Genomic DNA, 18,832 nt, shown 5'->3' on the forward strand with positions numbered 1-18,832 from the left:
TACTTGAAAGTATGGGTATTGGAACGCAGGGTAAGTTTTCTTTTCCTGGAGCGGCGCTTGTTGTCAGGTGGTGGTGGGGTGCTGGGTCACCAATTAACTCCCTGAGTCTGAGAAAGTAGCGTGTAGCCGCCCCAAGCTGCCATGTTGTGTTAGCATCAGGCTGCTGGCTAGTAGGTATAAGGTAACGCCTCATTTCAGTTCAGTGAAGCTGCACTCTGTTCTCAAAGCAGCTTTAATACGCTAATGTCCCTCCTCAAGATCAGTTTGTAGCTAGGACTATTTATGAACATTCGGTGCCCACCATGTGAATACATACAGTGCCACCGGGTGCCAGGATCACAGCAGGGCCTTTCTTTGATTTAGATTTTTTTTTTTTGGGGGGGGAGAGGGGGTTGGGGGGATGCTCTAACCAGAAATCACTCTTTGGCTTATAGAAATGCTCAACCAGTTGTTGCCAAAGGTCATTTTAGGGCATGTTAAAGGGGGCACTTTCGCTGCATTTTTTCTTCTTCAAAAAATTGTATTTTCCTTTTTTCCACAACATCTACAAACATTTACATTTACAAACATCTTGAAGTGTTAAGTTGTAACTTGCTGACCACATGGGGGATGGGATGTCCTCTCCAGAAATACAGAATATTTGAATATTCAGCATTCTGTCTCTCAGGTTGACTTTGTTCTTGCAGATGCAGGCGGTGGAAAAAACGTCACCGAAGTGGAAGCGGACTCTGCGGGGAGCAATATTAAAAATACAAAGCATGATTCCAACAAAAACAAATTGTGTTTATGTCAACAGCAAAGTGTCATAGGTTGCAGTTTGCTTCTGTGTTCCACTACAAACCGTTGTCAAGTGGACTAAAGGGAAAACACGCACATTTATATTTAATAGGTATTTAGTGTTGCTGGCAAACAGAGCATGCAAATGTTTTTATTATATGGCTATTTTGCTGATGGAAGGACACAACACAAAATAAATCATATTTGTTAAGCAAACTTCCTCTGTGAAGGCAACAAGATGTGTATGAACGCTTCAGAAAAAATTCGGTAGCTAAGTGGACTTTGATTTAAGAATCTAATGTTAATGTTATGTTTCCTAGTTGATAGCTCCTTAAAATATAATCATTTGCAATGTTTTGAGCTAACATATCTTGTCTGACTTTATCCGTATGACTTCGTTTCCATTTTTTGATGAGCCCTCAAAACATAATTCCCTACATTCAACCTTTTCATTCATACATTCCACCCATTGCACATCCAGTACAAACTTTGAAAAGCATACCTCAAACGCCACACAGTGCGTCTGTATCTTTGTGGATGTAAAACTGTAGTCTCTGACCCTTCCAGTGGGGAGATCCACACTGGGCCTCTGCCAAAACTCCCCATAATTGCAAAAAACAGCATTTCATTTCCTAATAATGGCTCTATGTCAAGTCCAATTCAGTGCTGCTTGTCAAGCGGCATGCAATTATAGAATGGTACATGGTGTGGACAACTCCTCCGGTGGGTGATAATAATAAGCCGCTTTTCTTTGTTACGGACCCTGAACAAACTTTGGGGGGAGGAGGCGGTGGGGAGAGAGAGACACGTGAAGCAAAGATAATGCGGCCAGTCGAGCGTGAGTGTATACAAAACCACCACCCAATCGTTCCTGTAGAAAAAAAGCCCCTCAGCTATGGACAAAAGCAGGTCCAACTAGGTTAAGGTGATTCCACTTTAATGGTGTTTGGGATCCCGGGCCAAGACAGAACATAACAATGGAAGAAATACAGCTGCTCGTTTGTGGAAGTCACTTTCCCCACTGACAATAAAGAGTCCACGTTCAAGGTCTATTGACTGTTGGTGTGTATGAACTTTGGTGAGGCCTACTGTCGAGGATTTGTAGAGTTTCTTTGTTGAAGTTCTTTTTTTCTTCTGTTAGTTTATTTGGGGTTCTCTGCCTCAGCGTGACGGTTAGAAGGTCACCATGCAACAAGGCCCAAAACAGGCTTTTTATTTGACCTGTGGCTAAAGAGGAATTACCATGTTTGTTGACACGTTCCTCTTGAGTTGCACTGTGTTCATTTGTTTTCACTCGCTCATGAAACGCTCTGATACTCTCTTATACCGAGGGATCAAAGGGTGAGGTCCTGTATGGAGATGGCATCCGCTTGGTCAGCCCTTGCCAAGTTGTGGGGCCTTTGCCTGGCGGTAGAAAAAGGGCAGCACTGATCCTTTTTGTCCCCCCCCCCCCCCCTAAGATTTAGCATTCACAATTTCTATCTGTGAGTTTTGTTAAATCGTTTTTGTGAGTTGCAGATAAGCGTGAGAATGAGAAGAAATTGTTTCAAAAGTTGAAATATATTGATGATATAAATCATATAGCAAATTCAAAAGTGGAAAGATGTTTTTTTTTACTGTACTCCAATGTTGGCCTCTCTAGTTATTGGCGACCAAGATAGCATTGAGAAGAAGCTCAAAGTGAAAATCAACCAATAAAAAGCCTTTGGAGTTTTCAGTTCAAGCTATAGTTTCAAGTCCCTGTCATTTGGACTTTAGGCTACACCTAATATCTTCTCTCTTTACCATACGTTGGAGTTGTAACGAAGACCATGCACTCCATTGTTATTTTCTACCAAATACAACATGAGCACATGTTGATTCAAATAGCTCAAGGGCTTGGTGGCATCAGTCAGACCCTGTGTATCGCGTGCTGGTATCTACGGTGCTGAACATCTCTTCCATGTCTCTGGCCTAACTGTGTAGACAAGATGATTTATTATTTGAGGTTACTGGTGAGGAGCATACGATGATTTATTACTTTGTCTGAATTCACCATCTTGTCTTATCTAATTCCCCTCCAACAGACCGAGTTCGAGATGAATAATGCAGATGTACAAAAAACTGATAACTTGCCTGACAGGAAGATATTTTCGTGTCAGAAAGACTTTAGCAATGTGCGTTTTTTTTTTAAAGAGATCCTATTATACTACTTTTCTGGTCTTAATTTCTTGTTAAAAACTGCTATAGAGCAACCTGACACGAATCACATCACAAAAAACTATGTAGATTTTTGGGACACTCTTCCTCTTACCCTAGCAGCACAGCAGTCTCTCTCTACACACTGCTTTGAGCTTTTCCGCCCCTCCCCCCCCTGCTGCAAACCCCACTCCGTTGTGATTGGTTACCTTCCTTCCAGTAGCGGGAAATTTCAGGAAATTTCCAGGAAGGTGGGGGCATGCAGCCGGAGCTTGCCTGAGCGGCAGCATTACCATACATGGAAACATGACAGAAACGACCCGAGTGTGACAGAGAAAACCCGGAAATTTTAACAAGTTCGGCTCGACCGGCTGCTAGTTTTTAGTGCTCCGCATAGCCACCCCAGACGGTCAGCAGGGAATACGTCGAAATGCATGTACGTAATTATTTGATACTCTAGTATGGTTAAACAGACTATAAATCATTATAACAACATTTATAGGTCATAAAAGTCGAAAAGTATCATAGGTCCTCTTTAATAAAAAGCTAAATATGAACCAAAAGTTGTTTAGTCTGTTTTTGTGTTTAAAAAAAGATGTGATATTGACATTTAAATTTTTGTGAGGTACACCTGATGTTCCTTAATATACTTTAGAATTAACCATATATTTCCGTAAGAAGATTTACTGTATAGATATGTTTCTATGAACAACATTTTACTTGCAATGTACAGTATTGTAGGCTATCTGTATTCATTTTGAAAGATCATTTTAAGATAGGATATGAAAATGTAGCTGCAAATACATGAGATTTTATTTAAAGAAATAAAAGGTTGTTCTGCTTGATTGGAAAGTTAGAGGTGTGTCATTTGGGAACATTATTTTGGTGGTTTCTTTGGAGGGACTTCCTGTTTGCGGGACTCTTTCCAGGAAGTAGCAGGCAGCTCTATAGGAAGTTCCAGGCTTCTTTCAATCAAAATCCAAATTTGAGATGTTTTTCTTTTGGCAGAGCCTGCACATCTCCTTACATCCCAGGTAAGATTGTGTGGTCTTTTTTTTACAGCTTGGTAACTTTCCCATTTATGTTGTAGCCTGCTAGCAAGCACATGACACTACATGGATGGCAATTGTTTAGGGACAACCTACCTTAAAGGTGCACTATGCAGTTCCAGGAGAGGTGGATTTGTTTACATTTTTTCAGAGCCTGCAGTTAGCTTACAACACATATTTACGCTACATGTATTTCTTATCATCATCATCAATTCAAACAAAATTATTGTTAGGCACCTGGAGCCAAAAGTCAGTCTAAAATATGTGTGTAAACAAAACTGTGGGCCCTGCTGCTGTGAACAACAACAGTGCCCTTTTAGGTAGCTTTCTGACTTTAATCAGTGTTCCACACAGTTTGTGAGGAAAGTTTGTTTATTCAGTTATGAAAATATATTTTAGAAACTGTTCACTTCTCTAACACACCCAAAGTTACATAGTGCACCTTTTAAGTCTGGTGTCACACTTCATTTAATAAAACTAGTGCAGTGCCCGTAGGAAGCAGGGGCATCTACGGATTTTCTGGGGGCCTCTACGAATAGTCTTTTTTGCATAGGAAATTTCCTTTCCTATTGAGATGACCCAGAAGTGCTCGGAGGATAGGTGATTTGAATTCTCAAAATGCTTAGGAAAGGCATAGGAAAGGAGCCTTGATTCATCCTTTAACCCTCCTTCTTTAGCATAGGTTACTCCGGACCAACCTATGCGAAAGGAAAGGAGATAGTGGTATCCCATAATCCTTTACAGCGGCAATATTTAAAGCAACAAGCCACCGACGGAGTTTACCGACTCTACACAAATACAAACGAGAGGTAAAACAGAAGAGAGGAGAAGAGAAGAAGATTTAACTCGGCTAAAGCAAAATACCCCCCCCCCATTTAGATAATAAAGAACTCATAAAAGACCAACATCATAATAGTTATTTTCGTAGCACATAATTTACTCCATAAGAAAATAAAATGCCAACTTCACACAATGAAGATTACTGGGGGCAGTTAATTTCAACATCAACATAAATGTAGCCTCTCTTTTTTCACATTGGGCGAATTGGGCTTCATAGCCTATTCCCCTTGGCCAAGTCCTATCTAAGTGATTCTCACTCTGTTGGCGACAACCTTATTAAAATCAATATGAAAAGAACGCATGGATCAAACGAGCGCTTGCTGTAGTCCATTTTCGGAAAATAGTGTAGTTTCACGCTAGTGACTCACGTCAGCAATACTCGCCGTCGCGCAATGACGTCGGTAAGGAAAAGTGGGGTCAAATTCATTTGAAACAGTGCTGTCTTTTCCTATGTTCGATAGGAAGCATCCTTTCATCTCTCCTTAACCCCGATGATGTTTGGGGTTAAGGTCTAGGAAAGGAGGTTTATAGGTTAGGAGATTGGACTAATCGTAGAGGCCCCCAGTCTGCTGTGTGTGTCCCGCACGTCACTCATTTCAAGCTTTGGTCGCAGCAGCAAATCAAATCAGAGGGTGGCGAGATTTAGCCGGAGACTACTTCATGCCGCTTCATGCCCGTCGTTACTGTGGCCTTCAGTGTGCGCATGTATTCACCGCCGGCATGATATAAATATGATAACTTCTACATATTTGGTCCAAAACTTCATAATCAGTCAAGGATGCACATCTTCATGCCGTGCGCAAGCAATATCCGGAAGCTCAGGCCGATCCGACTAACAGTGAGAGAGATATGCAAGTCACAGACAGACAGATGTTTCTTGCTTTATAGATAGATAGATAAAAAAGGACCGCAAGACAAATCCAGTTTATTAGTATTTTACAGTATGAGTAAGCACCAACCTATATGTGTCTATGCTGCGATGTGAAATCACATGGTAGGACTGCTGTTGGAGTGTGTGTGTGTGTGTGTGTGTGTGTGTGTGTGTGTGTGTGTGTGTGTGTGTGTGTGTGTGTGTGTGTGTGTGTGTGTGTGTGTGTGTGTGTGTGTGTGTGTGTGTGTGTGTGTGTGTGTGTGTGTGTGTGTGTGTGTGTGTGTGTGTGTGTGTGTGTGTGTGTGTGTGTGTGTGTGTGTGTGTGTGTGTGTGTGTGTGTGTGTGTGTGAGAGAGAGCACTGCCAGAGCTGTGGACCATATCCAGAGTTTGAATATTAATAAGCGGAATTTCCGACATGGAGTTAAATCTATTGTGTCAGTGAGTAAGAATATTTGGGCACATTATGGGGTGTTGCATTACACTCACTGGGCTTGGGGCCTTGATACACTCAGACTTACACTCAGACTTTGAAATAACCTTGGATGTTCTTCTGGGTGTTTCTTATTAATTTTATTTTGAAATGATTTGTTTTGGATCAGGAAGCTGCTGTTCTCGATTGGGATTTTGAGAATATCCACAGCCTCGAACTTTGTTCCTCTTCTCAACGCTCTTAGTTGACGTCACCTGTGTCGCCATTGTTGCTGTTCCAGTGTGTGAGGGCTCGTAATGAGAAGTGGGCATCTTTGTAGAGTTATTTTACGTGCAACAGAACATTTGGTGGACAGTTAAAAGTCTGATATTTTATATTGTGTAAAGTTTCTTTAGCAAAAAGGCTTTGTTGGGAAACAGTGGTGTGTGCCACCGGCTGACACGTTCCTTCATTAGAATAATGAACCGTAGTTTATTTTTAATTAATTCCACATAAGTAGTGTTGTGCTGCTTTACATATTTTTAGTACAGCACAAAATCCACCACTAAAAAAAATGTCTTACAAAAGCACCATTTACTTCTGTTTGAGTAAACAAGAGTGCCAGGTATTTTATACTTTCTTTTTTTAAGGACTGAAATTATTTGTGACCTATTTTTAAAGATGTGTTGGATCTCTTAAGAAGAACCAATAGGCTTGGTAATGAGATCCACTGACAGTGTAAGCAGATTAACATTGACATTGACGTTGTGGTCTTTTAAGAGGATTTGTTGAACATAATAGGCTTTCGACTGACATTATCCTTTAAAGCACCACATAGTGTTCCTTCTTCATAGACCTGAGACGGAGGATGCTTTTAAGAGATGATCAATGAAGGAAAACATTTTGGTTTTGGTTTCACCTTAAAATAATAATAATTTGTTCTTTGCATCAACACAATAGTGAAGACTTACGTTAGCATATTTAAAGTCAACCCTCCTCCTACAGTGTGTGTGTGTGTGTGTGTGTGTGTGTGTGTGTGTGTGTGTGTGTGTGTGTGTGTGTGTGTGTGTGTGTGTGTGTGTGTGTGTGTGTGTGTGTGTGTGTGTGTGTGTGTGTGTGTGTGTGTGTGTGTGTGTGTGTGTGTGTGTGTGTGGGGGGGGGGGGGTCCTTCCACGCGAGCTATTCTCAGCACAGCACCACAGTCTAGACTTTTAAAGCCAGAATAAAACATAAAGCACAAGTTCTTGATCTTAATGCACATTATCGCTGTGTCCCAGAGATAAAAACAGAAGAACAGGAGAAGAGAATGCCTTGGGGGCTCTTTAGGGCTGGGTACATGTCCGTGGATGCACCCTGGCTACTTTAGCTGTCATGCTGCAATATCTCCCGAGCCCGGGGTTGGGTGCACTGATGCTTGGTTTAAACCATTTAGCAGCGCCCTGGTTAACTGAAACCGACAAAACTTCTGATTCCAGCCTGATCTTAGAATAACACCCCTGGCGTGTTGTGAAGCTGTCTTTGCCCATTTCATCCAGCACAGCGCAAAAACCCACAACTGCGTTTGCATAGCCGACAGTGATGCAGAAGGGGGAAGATGGCGTACCATGTTACAACTGCCCAGGAGAATTCAATAAAAAGGATACAATGGTAAAAGAGATAGCAGATCTGTCTGACGGTTGTAGAAAAGCAAAAAATGGGGTTGAGACTTCTACTATTGGTGGAACAGAGTAGTGCCAGGCTGTAGGCTACAGAATAGGCGTAACATAAATTAAAATAAGATGGCGTTTGGCCAGTGGAAGCCAAAGGGCACTCCAAAGGGTAAAGCGTTGGATGATGTGCCAAGAGGAGTTGCTCTTTGCTCGTGGTAGTTGCCCCAGAATAGTGCAAAGCAACAACACTGGCTGATGAGATGTTTACAGCTGAGTAGAAATGTGAACGCCGGGCATGTGGAGAAGTCAAATTTGCTCATGACACCGGACAAAATTTCACTGAACACGACAAATACAATGTTAAATGTTACACAAGTGTATAGGGCGGTTTGTTCAACACATGAAGTGCAAGTCTTCCCCTCTCTGCCCCATTGTACCTCTGTCTCTACACACTGTCAATAAAGCATGAAAAATGACAAAAAATATCTTTAAAAAAAAAAAGAAGTTTGATATTTGACAGACGTTCATCAGTTACGTCTTCTCATCTGCAAACTAACTTCACCGCGGTGTCGGATTAGCGAGCTGTAACGGGCAGATGTTATAAAGTTTCTCTTTTGACTGTCAGCAGAGGCAGGCTAACACACACAGTTACAGGGACGGTCGCTGTCGCCTTTTCTTGTGCCGGAGAGTAAGGCAAACACCTATAAATTAAAAATGTTGAACTATTCCTTTAAATGACCTTGAACAGCAAACGGGACCATCAGTGAAAGAACACTACTTTTTTAAAGTTATTATTAATGCCTTTGCTAGGGTCTCAATCTGGATGTGGAATGTGCCTATTTCTCATCAGGTGACCCTAAGACCAAAACTTGTCACAGCAAGGGACCAGGAGCCGGACAAAGACCAAAGGGTGCCACCTGACCGAAACTCTGAGGAAGACCTAAAGATCCCCTTGATCTTGTGAAAGAAACTTGTAAGTAGACTGTTAAGTGGAAGGCTAAATATGTCTCGAAAGAGATGGTACTTCTTGATTCTTTTTCCACCATAACATTTGTAAACAAATTGACATTTTTAATTGGATTTCTTATTAAAGTTTGTTTATTGCATTGGGCAACAGTAGTGTCCATTAACAACCCAGTCTCCTAGGAATCACATTTATATACAACTCATTTGCAACTCATTTACACGTTCTGCAGACTGGATTGCGTTTCTCTTTATCATTCAGAGGAAATGTTGTTAACTAATGCATCTGGAAAGTCACAAAGTGTTGATAATGATACTAATGTATTATCCTGTGCCGATGCATCAGTGTTGTGCTAGCAGACAACACAGTGCACACAGACAATATGTAAAACAAATGTAGTTGTATAAAGGCCATGTGTTTGGTCCATGGTATGCTCAATGCTAACAAGTTAATTAGGCATAGTCCTGTGCACATGAACTTTAAGCTTGTATTAGTAGTCAAAAGGGATCTGCCGTTAGGTGCAGCGAGCTAATTATGTAATGATAAATCTTCTGTGGCATGAGGTAATTTGCTCAGTGCTCTTTTAAAGATAGTAGAGAAATATGGCAGATAACTGCTTGAAGCCCTTTTTTGAGTCAGCGGCGGCTAAGCTAAATGTGGCAGCAAGTGTCAGGCCAAATCAATACACGCTTCCCAGGGTTCCTTTGGTGCCATAATCCAGGCTGTGGCGGGCACTGACCCCAGGGAGGGCCTGGCCTCTCGGTTTTCTTGTCCTGTTTTCTTTCTCCCTTTTTTTCTTTTTCTAAAGCAACTGCACTTCTGGATATGACAGCATTGAGCACAAGCTAATTACCTTAAAAAAGAGCACGATTTTTGCATTCAACTGCGCCACTCATATCCGGGATGCTTTGAAACTTCCCAGCCGACTAGCCCTTTTGGAAGTGGGATTTGCAGAAAGAATACAGAGGTGTTAACAAGAATTGGAGAGGACCTCGAGCTCAAAAGCTGCATAACTTTGTGTAGCTGAACTCTTTAGTGTGTGGCGCTTGGATCATTTGAGTGTCAAATACTCCATTTTGATATACAAGATTTGGTAAAATGTTTCCTCCCTACATTTCATAATTTGACCATAGCAGGCCCCCTCTCCCCCCTGTTTCTTCCAGCTGATTTCACACATCCCATTAGGTCATAATCTTATATTATCTGCCTTAAAATAACAAGAGATAATCCTTAGCATCAAGGCTAATCAGCCAGGAAATTCAGGAATCTCCTTGGATTCCAATGCAGCAAGTCAACACATTCAAAAAAAGCATATTCTCATCCAAAGCATATCGAATTTTTTTGTGTTAATTCTAAGTATTCAAGCAGTACCTTGCTTTTTGAGTATAAATATATTTACCTAGGGCAAGTTTTGAATCACCTTTGCGTTCTTGCGAGGAGGAGGAGGAAGGATTTCCAGAACATCGAGTTTCCTCCACCGCAAGTGGTCCTCACTTTTCTCAAAGCCGCCATCAGCCAGCCATTAAAAATGTAAAAATGATCATCTTTAAAAGTGGAACACGATTCTGTTCTGTGCTCGTCGGAGGCAGTGAAGCGCGAAGCTTGCATACGTGATGCGTTTGGTCATCTCCCCGGCAACAGGGATAAGGGAGAAGGGAGAAGGTGCACTAGAGTGATACCAGAGCAGATTGCTTTTATTCTTTATTTAGAGAGTTATTCTAGACACTGGACCACAGATGCCCATGCTGCCATCATGGAACATCCTTCCTGCTCAATTGAGGCAGGGGAACCGTAGCAGCCTCTCTGGTCTCTGTGGGGGAAGTATTACAATGCAATCATGGCCTTTTTTTTATGCATTCGTCTCAAATGTGTTCTTTTCATTCGTAAAATATGTCACAGATTTGTGGCTGGGGACAATATATACCTCCTGAGACCGTCAGTTGGCATTCAATAAGGGATATAAAGGACGGATTTGACACTTTAACATTAATACGCCTGGTTGAAGTGTGAATTTCTATTTCTAACAATAAAAGGGAGAGAGCCACTATAAGTGTGTGTGTGTGTGTGTGTGTGTGTGTGTGTGTGTGTGTGTGTGTGTGTGTGTGTGTGTGTGTGTGTGTGTGTGTGTGTGTGTGTGTGTGTGTGTGTGTGTGTGTGTGTGTGTGTGTGTGTGTGTGTGTGTGTGTGTGTGTGTGTGTGTGTGTGTGTGTGTGTGTGTGTGTGTAAAGTTTAATGCATCTGTGAACACGCAAGATGCTTTTATGAAATGCGCTCTTGTTCACACTAATGTTTAGCCCTGGGCCCTGGTCCATAAAGCTAAATGTACTTACGTATTAATATGTTTCAGATGTGTGTGTGTGGGCTGTAATGTGCTCCATATTGTCAATTTCCTGCACAAACAGTGTATCCACTTCCTTCACGTATATTGCCTAAAATTGTCCTCTGTGGGCTATAGCCTTCGACCCATAAATTGGCTGATGTTATTGGTGCAATAATGCCCCATATCACGGATGTATCGGTATAAGCACAAGTAACAAGATATTGCTGGAAACAGTACATAGTTTGTCCACCAGCGAACGCTGACTGATTTTATTTTTAGCCACGCTAGCTGCTCTTTAATTTGATCCCAAATGATCAACAACTAATGGATCGATTACTGTGAAATGTTGTAAGGACTTTCTTTGTACCTGAGAGTGAAGCTTGTCAAATGGCTATTTTCATAATGAACCTTCAAATCATTATCTGTATTGGCCTCAAGTATTGGGTAATGGAGTCATGCTTTGGTATACAAAAAGTAATAAAAATGCTTTGTAAAAGGCACAATACCAGTCAGAAAGTTAATCACCGTCTCACTGCATAAGCCACTTCAATATTTGTGACCTAAATAACAATAAAAATACTGCAGCGTACATCCTCTGATCTCATAGATTTATTCACTCATCAGTATTATATATATATTCATCAGCATTATATATATTCACGTTTTTTGGCAGCTTCCTGTGGCTCCATTTTTGTGGCGTTTTTTGACTACAGGGGACAACATTTCTCCCTGAGAATCTAAAGGCACAAATCATTTCCCCTTTCTTGTCATCATCAATCATAATTACACCACAATTTCTTCACCTTGGATCAATTTGTGCCATTGAGATCAAACAGCCCATGTTAATAGGCGCCACAGATTTCTCCAAAGGTAATCTATGTCATGTGGTGTGAGCCAGTAGCCTTTCAAGCCTCGACTTAGCTCACGCTGTATATTGTTTGTCAGTGAACCAGTTTTTCCCTGCAGCTAAAATGTAAATATATTCTGGTGTGTCCCATATAGTTAATCACCCTCTCTTGGTTAGTAACTTAGATAATCATGGCTATTTGAACCTTGCAAAGAATCCGTAATATGATTCTATGATGAGTCTAAACGTAATATTTCCAAACCGAAAAAGGTATTTATTTTTAACTAATTAATATTAGATATAAAGTTTTGCGCCATGGGGAGATCTGCTTTTTAAAAGAGGTTGTTGTCCTAATTGCAATTGACAAGTGAGCAAGCTCTAATCATCATTGTTTCAGTCACAACACAAACTGGGTCTTCAAAGGTTTCACCCATGGCGCAATTACACCAAATTACTCTCGCCATTTGGTTTCAGTCAGGGGGGGGGGGGGGCTCTGTGTTTTCCACCCCGCTCTGCCTGTAAACAGGATGTTTCAGAATGTCATGAAGTCCCTGTGCAAACCGTGGTCATCACGTGGAAAAGAAAGAAAATAAGATGCCACCCATTCCAGTGTCACTACAGTGGGTGATGCATTGGCCAATGGCTTCACACAAAATAGGGCATCAGGTGTTGTGATTGTATTGTAGAAGTAAAACGAAACTGAGAGTTGTCAACCTAAAAACCAACAGAAGTCGGAAAATTGAACAATGCAATGTCGAAACAATAGTTAAATAATTACATTTTGAAAAATGACATTGAATGGAAGCCCATTGACTCTCAACCAATACAGTGCTGCTGCAAAAATCTACCATAAAACGATCTGCTTAAAAGCGACTGCAGTTCCAGCAATTATCAACATTTTACATGCAATCCATTGAACTCTGACAGAGATATACAATATACTCTGCGTAGTGTGTTTGATCCGGTCATCACTGCAGGTTGCTTTCAGGCAAGAGTTCAAAATCAACCTGGTTTACCTCTTTTTGACAATCTTCCATTTTCCGTTTTTTTCCCCTTGTAATATAAACTTGTGGAGGAACAGGATGTACAGGCTACATACAGGAAGATAAACAGCCGGGTTAAGTTACAACACTGGAAGGTCAACTTGCCTTTGTCTTGCCTGGGTTATAGCGAGAGGCAAAACACTCGGACAATGACTTAAAGATCAATTAATCGCTTTATCCGTATTGCGTAGAACCACATCATAAAATCACCAGTGCTTGAACGGCATTAGCATTGACCGTACCCAGGAGGTGTAACACTATAGTGTTGGGAAATACTGTAAGAAACGGGGCTTGCGCAGATGAAAGGCCATGAGCCCCCATCATTGTTCTTTTTACATAATGTGTTTGTAGTTAGCATGAGGCGGTTGTTTCTCACCCCCATGTACTGTAGTTTAAGCACCTTGTCACTTCGAACTAGCGTGAGCCGAATTTTTTTTTCTGGGCGACTGCTGGGAATGCTAATGCCTTGGAAGTTGTATCCTGTGGCTCTTTTTTTGGCTCAAATCAAACCCAGAGAGGCACACAGGGACGAGCCAAAGCAGCAGCAGCTATGCCCACTTGAGAAAGGGCTGGTAATCTTATCCCTCAACAAGTTGGTTGAATGGATGACAGAGTGGGAACTTGCAGGCCCTGCTGTAACCCCAAACACCATTCCATTTTCATGGCTGTACTCCGGTCATTAAGGAGTTTGTATCAAAGAGACGGAGATTTTTGAGGTTCAGGGACAACTTAGTGGTTAGCCTTAGTGGTCCATTTGTACTTTGTTCATGTTGCTGAAATAGGACGTGAATTGTTTTATTCTTCAAAGCCCACAGAGGCCCTTTAAAGCTGCGAGTTGTTCCTTTGTTTTCATGAAGTTTTATTTAGGTCCGACATATTACGTTTCTTAAAGGCATGGACACACACATGCCCACTGTGGATATGATTTAGGTGGGGTGACTTATTGTAACGAGCTAGACTGTTCCAGGGTCAGTCGGTTTTGACAGACATCAGATAAAATGACACTTGCAATATATGTGGAGATTATTATCTAAAGTATGCTATCCAGTGGCTTCCGGTTGTTCTCAGGGTAAAACAAAATAAAAAAACAGTGATATATTTGTGACTGCGACTATTTGCGACCTCGAAATAAACAGCAAAGTTTGCTTACCTTCAATTCCGTTCAAAAGCTGTAGTCCGCTCTGCCCATACTTCTTCATCCAGGATCTCAATCAAACTCTTGGTCTTTTCATCGCTGCATAAGAAAGGCTCAGGCTGCTGGTTGTCTTCCATGTTTGTTTTGGCACAAGCAACAAGTGGTGGATTTGCAGGGTCGCAAACCATCAGAACTCCTGTGGTCACTGACCAGTGGCTCAGTGTCTATGGTTCCTGCCCCTTCCTATACTGTATCTGTGCAAGATGGTGGAAAAATTTGTAATTCATCCAGTATTTGTAGGCTTCTGCTATCTTCAGGGTTATTCCAAACATTAGCACACTGTTTGCTTCTGACTGTCACTAAGAATCAATGCTGCTTTTCACGGATTGGGTTCTCAAATACCAACTTAAAATAACTGAAAACTTTCAGACAGTGGTGCCGGTTTGTTGCTTTCACTTTATATTTGGAAGCCTGCAGGCTAGTTTGGTTCTGTTTCTCAATTCTGAACTATGCAGATATATGAACATGATTATAGCGCATGGCTCAGTTCCTCCACTTTGATGGTTTACTTTTTTTTCTTAATTTACTGTAATATTCAGCCTCAACCATTGGACAAAGGGGGCTGTTCCCATATAACCATGGTTGCTGCCTTTTATAATTTACTAGCTAAAAAAAAAATGAAGAATTGTTATTAATTTAGCATCTGGTCAAATATTCATGTGCAGCAAAGCAGACTTTTGGGCCACATATTCAGCCCACCACTTTAAAAAATACAACCAACATTAACATCACAACATGCTTCTTTTTTTTAATGGCGCATTCATACATTCATGGAAAAAAAAACATTATTGTTCCGTTTGCGCTTCGGCTACCGGCAATGAAATATATGTCAGAGCGGCTCTAGTGTGTTGCGGCTCGAGAGTTAGAACACAATGAATTATGTGCACTTCCGTTGTCAACGTTTGTCAGTGTCAGAATCACTTTCAGCTTTGCTCCAAAGATTATGACACATGCAAGCAATGCCTATGAGTCTGGCACCAGGGCGCAATCAAGAGAGGAAACCTAGGGGGTGTGTTGTGCGCAACTTTCAACTCGCATTCATTCAGACCCACCATACAAGCACAGACACAACTTTCTCTAAAATGAGTTAACACCTTTTTTAAATGCTTGATTCCCCCCCCCCCCCCCCTTTCGCTGCTAATATACAGGGACCTTCTGGCTAAAGTTTGGTCATTATATCCACAAGGAATTTTTCTATGAGCAGCCTTTCTCTTCGTTGCTTGAAAAATAACCTGGCCGTTCTTAAAGGCTTCATTTTGACATCCCTATTCCCATTCCCAACAGATGAATAACAGGTTTGTAATTTCCAAATGTGTGGGCGTTTAATGAGGCCTAAGATATTTTATTCTCCCGCTATATAACGCTGTCTTCAAAACTGTGTAGAGTGTAATCATGCAACGCTATCTGGCACAGACACTCTCTGGCATCAGCGAGGCAAAAAACCTGCAGCCCAGAACTGCTCCACTTAAGGGAGGCTGATGTGAGAGGAGCAGACAGGCGAGAGTGGAAGGCCCCTCCAGTCATGCAAAATGCAAAGGAAATATGACTTTATTACAGCTCCCTAATGGTGACATAACAATCTGTTCAGCCACTTCATCTCCCAATCTCCAAGCATTTTTTGGAGAGTGCTCGTGTCTACAGGAGATATAGGAAGAGGTTTGAGAGTCTCTCAGGGTGACTGATTTTAAACACAATTGAATTTGAAATACGGCTTTGACCGTCTCGTCTTTTAATTTTTAATTTAAGTCAGTGATGAATGTCCTGAGAGAAGAAAAACAGACAAGAAGGATGAAAGAAACAGTTGTTTTGTAAGCACTGAAAAGGTTCCTATTACACAACATGCACTGTCTATTTAATATTATGTTTAACCACTTAAAGGAATGGTTGAACATTTTGGCAATTTTTTTTAAATAGGCTCCTTTTTATCCCCCAGAGACTGAGATGAGACGTTTTGTATGATTCTCTTGTCTATGAGTTTAAATGGAGCTCGAGCCAGGCGGCTATTAGCTTAGCTTTGCATAAAGACTGGAAATGGATGGAAACCGCAAGCCTGCATTCAAAGCTTTTTGACGAAGAAATCCTGGAGGTTTTCCCACCCAGTTGGTTGTTGGTTAGTTAAAGTGCAGTTAGTGGAGTGTGTCGCATGTCTTTTCTGCTTGAGAAAAAAGCTTTGAAAATACAATGGATATTTCATTTTAGGACTTTCAGTTTCACTTCACATCGAAGAAGTCATAAAATAGACAATGTATTTAGTGATAGTATCCTTTCTATATTTTGGTCGAAGGTTGGCACCTCTGATGAGAACAGGCCCAGGTTTTGGCCATAACTCTTTCAGGGCAACACTTTTTAATGCCAGCTCATGAATCTTTAACAAGGAACATTTTGCGTCTATCTATTTGTGGATTTAAGAAATAAATAAAAGAAACACAAACCCCCTCTGTTTTTCTCTTTTGTAGGGTTGAGGAATTAGAGTGGTGAATAATACATGGCTGAAAAAGCATCCGTCTCTCTGAGTTGCCTCTTTTCGGACACCAGGGGATCTGAAGGTAAGTCAGCGCAGATATTTATGAAGTGTTGTTTGATTTCAATCTAACGGCTTCAACCACTCACCTGTCTTAAACCCGCACTGTGCGCTGTACACAAAATAACCCCGGAAGTAACCTTTTGGTTTCCAGCTTTCATCTATAATAGGGGCAAGAGTTTTAGTGACCTTCTGATAGTAGTTGGAGAAAAGATGTACAGTTTGTTACTAGACATATACAAGGAAGTAAAGCCTTAGAGGAAAACTTTGACAAACTTTGATAGAAGTAATCTAATAGTGACACTTTGGATAGTTTGGATAAGGGGAATAAGTACATACCTTCAGCTTTGGCGAGATAATGAAACCAGCGCTCGCACTGTAGCTCTTGCACTGAAAGTCTTAACCACGAAAGGGCTGATGTGCTGTTCTTTTTTTATTTTATTTTTTATTTTTTTATAAATTGATATCTGTTAAAGCTGGGGTGGAGGATTTGGGGAGAAAATGGCAGTCGGGATAGAAATTCGAATCCAAATACCTCAACTGCTCCACTTGTTCTCTTTGGTCCCTCCCCTATGGTCCCTCCCTGACACGCTCGACACCAACAAAGTCGTGCCAAAGTGAATGAACAGTCCCAACAGCCAATAAGAACAGAGAATCGGAGCTCATGAAGTTAACATGAGCTGTGCACTTTGACCAATCAGAAATCATATACCCCAGCTTTAACTGGTCATTTTGAATAAAACTTAGCCAGGTAGAAATGTGGTGTCTTCTCCTGTTGCTCTAAAGGATCCTTGTTAAGAATGAGAAAATAACCCTAGTGATGTCATCAGGGTAACAATACTAATATTTGCTCCTCCTCCCGTTCACTTCTGCTGAAATGAGTTCATCTTTGACCCAGTGGACATACTCAGTCAGTCTGTTTTTGGAAATGTAGAGGTAACTTTACAACATAACTTTGCTCTTTACTTCTGTTTAAAGTTGTTTCCGGACTGAGTACTTATCAATGTTGTAAAAGTACAACTAAACCTCTAGCCACACTATCTTTGTGTTATTTATCAACTATAGTCAGTCTGGTAATGTTGAAGGAAGACATGTAGTTTGTGTATGGTTTGCAGTTATTGTAGATGTTAATTTATTCAAAGAGTATTACATTTTTTACTTGGCAAATAATTTCTGATTAAATCAACACACACACACATATGAACACATTTAGTATTAAATTCTACATTAAAAAAATCAAGGAGGAGACGCTTTGACAAATAATGTACACTCGGAAACTCTGTGGTTTATTGACGTGCGGCCGAATTGACTCAGACATTTGTTGACAGTGTGAAGTGGCGGCGCACTGTGACCTTTGCCTTAGCATCCGTCATGTCTGCTGATGAGCGATGTGGACAGCCAGTGTTAAGCGCCGCGGCTTGGGGTTAGCAGATGATGGGTTTACACCAGGAGTCTTTTCAACGCTGGATCATGATGCTGATGAGAGTTCAACCTCGGGGCTGCTGTCGTGCTGGATCTGTTTGTGGGGTGGAATGCACTGTTGTTTGGAGGGGGACCTCCAAGCCTTCACCAGCATACATAAATATAGTATTAGTGGTATAGAGAAAAAAAAATATCCCCTTGCATTTTGATTTATTGTCTTTTTCATCATTACGATGGTTGTAATTAGCTGATTAAGGCATAGCAGTGGAGTATCCGTTGTATAGTATCTAACTGGTATGTGGTGTTGCACCATCTGTATCTGTATATCACACAGAGGCACTGAATTTCTTTCAGACGAGTGGTTCAAACAGAAGTAGCTAGACTGTTACAAATTGTGTCTCACTTGGGGATTTGAGCGAGGGGCCATAGAGCTGGTGAACGGGTCAGAGCTCTGGCACAGAGGAGACATCTCTGTTTTGGTCTGATGTGACCGGTTACTGCTTCAAAGAGCAAGTGGAGCTGGGAATAAAAACAGTGGATTAGTTCTCCATTCTGGAAACAATTCATAGTTTAACACCATAGCCCGATTGGTGTCAAACAGTGCAAAACGTTCACTTTTGATTGACAGGTGATGCTTTTATCCAGTGCAGCACTTTTACAACCTGATGGCATTTGTTGTATTACATTACAAAAATGATGCCTTTTGTATGATTTGTAGTTCGGCTTTGGCAGTTATGACAATTGAG

This window comes from Ammodytes marinus (assembly GCF_949987685.1).
Source record: "Ammodytes marinus genome assembly, chromosome: 23".
Classification (NCBI taxonomy): Eukaryota; Metazoa; Chordata; class Actinopteri; order Uranoscopiformes; family Ammodytidae; genus Ammodytes; species Ammodytes marinus.